Below are 5,356 nucleotides of genomic sequence, written 5' to 3'. Positions count from 1 at the left end.
TTTAAAGGCATTTACAGTTTGTCCTGTACTGAGTGTGGATCTCTGAACAAGTGCACAACTAGGCACTTTGGAAGGCTCCTGTGGCTGTGTTCTTCTTTTCTTTCCTGCTTTGGTTCCTGAATCCAGACGGCGCTTTGCTCAGGGTTTTCTTCTGTCTTTGTGTTCGAGTGAGGGAAGGGGAGGGGTGAGAGGCCGACCCAGCCTTTGGCCGCGTGTTTTGTTTTCTTCGATACTTGAAGCTGTTTTTTTTTTTTTGCATCGTGATAACGAAGCTGTCCGGCACTTCGTGCGTTCCACTGCTCTTTGCCCTCAGACGAGTGAACGCCGGGCTCCTCTCTGCCTCCGGTGCCCCCGGCCCCGTGTGGAGCCGGGCGCGATGCCGCAGGGGCGCGGGACGGGCACAGCCCGGGCCCTGTTTGCACTTTACCCACGTCAAACGAAACGCCCGCGGCCGTGGGCAGCGGGTGGGCAGCGGGAAGGGTTCTCCTCCCCTTCGGCACTTTGGGGCTCCCGGCCGGCTCAAGGTGTCCTGGACCAAACCAGCTCCCAGACGGGCGTCCCCGGGGGACAGCGGCAGCAGTACTTGAATGGCTTAGGACAGAGAATCTGAAGAGAGTCGAGTTGCACAGTGAAAATATATATTTTTATACCTAGCACAACTTCCTGTATATTTTTGGGGTTCTTTCTTTCTTTCCTTTTTTTCTTTCTTTCTTTCTTTCTTTTTTTTTTTTCTGATTTGGGTTTGTTCGTTTTATTAATTATTATTATTAGGAAGGCAAACTTCTAAAATGTGAAGGGCGTTGGGTTTTTCCTTATCTGGTAGATGAGGGCAAGCATTTTGCACTAATGTTTCCTGTGTGTGGAGGATTAATGATATGTTTGAAAATGTTATATGGATAATGATTGTATTCTTCCGAAAAACAAACAAAAAAAAAAGTAACCCCTTTAAAATACTGAATGTAACGTGAGAACAGAGCAGTCCATCGATTGTATGCGGCTTTCCTGAGTGCCTTAGAATTTTTTGATCATTTTTTTCCAAGGAAAACAAATTGAGAAAATCAGATCATGACCGACTCCTTCCTCCTCTTTGTTTACGACACTATCTTAAATTATAGAACTTGGGGCTGCTTTATAATGTGAATAGGAAACTGCATTCATCTAGGTCTGATAGTGTAAAATCGAAGCATCAGTATTTATGGTATGTCTGCACCTTTATTCCTATGCTTGACTATTAGCAATATTACATGTATATTATATATCTAAAGTTATACCAAGCACCTTTAAAGAAATCGCAGCGTGAGCCTAACGAGCTCCGCGTGGCTGCTGGCCCCGTGCCCCCCGTGGCACCGGGTGCCCCCGTGCCATCCCCGTGCCGCCGCTTGCCGAAGGGCTGCATGGCCTTCAGCCTCGCCGCCCCGCTCCTCATGCTTCAGGTGATGCTTGGGGGCGATGCCCTCGGTGGCTGCGGTGCCGGTGGGCACGGGGACGATGACGGCGGGGCAGGGCCCGCTCGTGGGGTGCCCAGGATGGGGGTCCCGCGGGCGGGGGGCTCGCCGCGCACCGCTTCACGCCTCCGAGCGCCGCGTCGCGGGCACGGTGCTCAGCGAAGGACTGGCGGCGCCCGTCCTTGGCCGCTTTACTGCTAAGGTTTTGTTCGATTGCTTATTTTTATGGAAATAACTCGCTGCGAGTGGAGAAGGGTGTATGGCCCATTAACCAACTGAAAACTAAGAGACAAGCCCTGTTTGCCTCTGCCGGCAGTAAATCCTAAACACAAAATTGAGAGTTCAGAGCTGTCTTGGGCTCCAACTGCTGTTTCAAAGTGTTCCTGCTGTATAAATTTGTCATTTTGTCAGCGAGCAAGCTGCAAACGTGCGCATTACCCTGCCCGAGACAGCCGGGGCTTGCTGTAAGGTGGCTCTCAAAATGAGGGAGTTTTGTAGAAAACAAGCAGAAAGTGCCCCAACAGCCGACAAACTGGATCCGCGAAGTCGAGCGCGCTCGAATTGGGAAAACCTCCAAGTGTTCTGACGAGTTTCTTCCACTGTAAGCGTTTTGCACACCATTGTGATTTTTATGTCAAAATAAAAGCCAAAACTTGCAATACTATTTTTAGCAGACAAAAAAATAAATAAATAAATAAATAAACAACTAAGTATAAATGTATAAAATATTTTTGACTTGAACATTTGGATGGCACTTGATTCAAATAGAACATTAATCCTTTGGACAGGATGTTTGGGAAAAAGGACTTAAAAGTACAAGGTTGTTTTTAAAGCGTCTTCATAGGGTATTAAGTAGTACTGTAATTCATGACTGTTAAAAATACTTTCTGTGCTGTAAGAAAAATCTCACAGTACCACTGAATTATGTTTCTCAGCTGTCTCAGCCACGAAAGATGCTAGCTTTTTTTTTTTTTTTTTAATCGTGCATTATTCACTAGTATTTATGTGCTCTTACTCTGTATAGTTAAGACTGTTATTTTGTAGCCATGGCTGACACGATATATCAGTAACTAAAAAAAAAAAAAAAAGGATTAAGGACCCCCCCCCCAGTTGAAACTGTGCTCATAGCTGTTTTCATATGATGAAAAATCCATAAAAAACAAACAAACAAACAAACAAAAACGTGATCATTAATTGTAAAACGCTTTGTAAAATTCACATTTACAAAATAATAAAGTAAATTGCAATTAAAAGCCTTTCTTTGCTCTGCTTGCTTTCTTTTCTGGAGGTCGCTAATCGGTGATGGATGTTACCGGTACTGGCAGGAGGGGATGCATGGTACAGGGGTGATCCCATAAATGCCTCGTACCGATGAGGAGGGTGCTGGCGGGCATCCCATGGCCCTGGGACGGGTCCCTGGTGCACGATGCAATGATTTTCTAGGGACTCAGGGGCAGCACGGGCTTCCCACGAGCTGCGGGACCCCCAGCTGGGTGTGATGGGGGAAGAAGGGAGCAGGCTCAGCTTTGGGGTGTGGAAGAGGAAGGACCACGCGATGCCACCTCTGTCACTCAAGAGGTTCTCCCAGCATTTGGGGTTTTTGTGGGGCCTCCCCTCACCTCACCAGGCTGGCCAGTGGGTCTTTGAGCTTTGGGTTTGATGCCTTCCCATGCACCACACACTCCCCCTCGGCCGCTCTCTGGTTGTAGTGTTTTAAATCCCACCCGCAGCCCTGCAGCCGGATCCGGCCCTTGGTCAGCCTCAAGGGCTGGGGTCCAGAAGGATGCGGTGTCAGCCAGAACACGAGGCCCCTTCCCTCTGCGGAGCACTTGGCGCCTGCTCTTAAAGGAAGAAGACATTCAGCGAGCTCAAAGCCATGAGCAGGTAAAAAGGGGGCAACAAAAAGGGGCTGGGGGGTGGCAGAAGGTGGGGGCAGTGCACGAAACACCCTGGTGCACATGGTCCCTGCTGAGCGGGGTGCTGGGGTGCATGATGCTGTTGTACCCAGCGTGGGCACGGAGGATGCTTTGGCACGGTGGCCTGAGCATTGGGACAGGCAAGGAAAGTGCAGCTGGGGGCGAGCTGAGACCCCCACACCAGCGAGGTGACCGAGGCAGCGGGGTGAGCAGCAGCAGCAGCGTGGGCTGACAGGGAGGTAATTCTGCTCGCTGTCGTTTTTGTCTTTTTTTTTCTTTTTTTTTTTCCCAACCAAATTGGCCATAAAATTGCTGAGAAGCTGCATTTCCTCTGCTTTGAGAAAAGAAAAAAAAAAAAAAAAAAAAAAAGGTGCCCCAAACCACTTGCAATTGGGGTTTCATTTAATCTCATCTTACTGAAAGGAAAAACACAGAAACTTGGATGCTCGTGCGCAGCGCATACCGCCGCGTTATATAAACCATTTCAAACTGATTTATTCTAAATGAGTTGTTATAATCAGAATTTTCCTTATGAGCAGCTTTCTTGCAAACGTCAGTATTTCAGAAAAAAAAAAAAAAAAAAAAAAAAAAAAAACATCATACGACTGCTCCAATATTTCAAACTGATTACTTATAAACACCATTTCTAAAATTAGGTCTTTGGTGTGCAGTATTGTCAGAGTGGGTGTATTATGATCTGCAGAGAGTATAAAAAGATAAATGAGTTATTTAACCAAGTAAACGACGTTGCTGTAGAAATGTGCAGAGGGAGAGCGTGCGGGGGGAGGGCCGGCCCTGAAGCCAGGCAGCTCGAGTCCCCCGGCAGCTCGGGCTGGGGCAGAGCCAGGGCACGAGGAGGGAGCTCTGCTGGCACTAATGGCACTCGGTGCAGTTGTGAGGTGCCCCACGGCTTCCTCCTGCCCCGGGATGGGGTTTTGGCAGCGCCGGGTGCATCCCGTTGGCATCGCCATGGGGTGATGGGAGCAGCCAGACACCCTTGGGTGCTGCAGAGGGACCAACATGGGGTGGCACAGGGAGCTGGGGGGGTCTGTGGCTGGTGCCTGGAGCTGGGGGCAGCGGGGGAAGAAACCCACGGCTCTGCCCTCAGCTGCTCCCCCCTCCACCAGGAGAGCAAACCAAGAAAGCTGCTCCGCTGGCAGCAGGCCCCGCTGGGCTGCAGATTTGGGCTGCTTCTTGGGTTTTTAGAGTTAATATTCTCTTCTCCAGCTGCCCCAGCTCCTGATGGTATGCGACACTCAGCGCAGACGGCCTGGACCATGTCAGGCAGCGCAGGCCGTGGTTCATGGCATTGACTTTGCCATCGCTGCCCTCAGCTGCTGAGGAAAGAGGAGCGAGGAGGAGCCGAACCTGGCCACAGCAGGGCCCAGCAGCACTAGAGATGTTAAAGTCCTGCCTCTATCGGCTTCACAGGACGCTGTAACAACCCTAACTGTGACACCTAGCCCTAAACACACCCCAAAGAAGCGAATCAGCCCCGGCTGTGTGGGGATGGTTTTGGATACAGCCCCAAATTTCCCCCCCACCCAGGCCCAGCAGTGAGATCAGGCAGAGCCAAACCTCTGGGGATGGCTGGGCCCGGCCCTGCCCCGGGGTGCGCACCCATGGGTGCTGGGGGTGCCCCCGCTGCCTCTCCACAGCCTCACCCACGTGAAGGAAGGGCGAGATTTATGTCAGGGAGCAGCACCGAGCAGCTGCCATAAATCACGGCCGCGATCGCTGCCTGCATCAGCGGCTGAGGAACACTTCACGGCTCCTCTTATTTATATGCATCTTTTGCACCGAGCCATTTTATAATAGACTGTGAAGCAGCACTCCAGCGCCGGCGATGGCTGATATATATCGTGCAGGACAGAAAATACAAATAAAGGGTGAAGGGTAGGAACTGCATCATTCCCAGCGCGCGCCGCCGTGCCCGTGCTGCTCGGCGGCGCTGACTCGGGTGCAGCAGCGCTGAATTAAGCTCGCCCCCGGGCC

General features: G+C 50.8%; 1 pseudogene; it reads left to right on the top strand.

Moving 5' to 3' along the window:
• Positions 1-728: 728 nt before the first annotated feature.
• On the top strand, positions 729-2,133 carry LOC116496925 (annotated as a pseudogene).
• Positions 2,134-5,356: the final 3,223 nt, after the last annotated feature.

Source organism: Aythya fuligula, chromosome 19 (genome assembly GCF_009819795.1).
Source record: "Aythya fuligula isolate bAytFul2 chromosome 19, bAytFul2.pri, whole genome shotgun sequence".
In the NCBI taxonomy this organism is placed as follows: Eukaryota; Metazoa; Chordata; class Aves; order Anseriformes; family Anatidae; genus Aythya; species Aythya fuligula.
The sequence above is the reverse complement of the archived record's forward strand: the minus strand, read 5'-3'. Positions and strand labels throughout refer to the sequence as shown.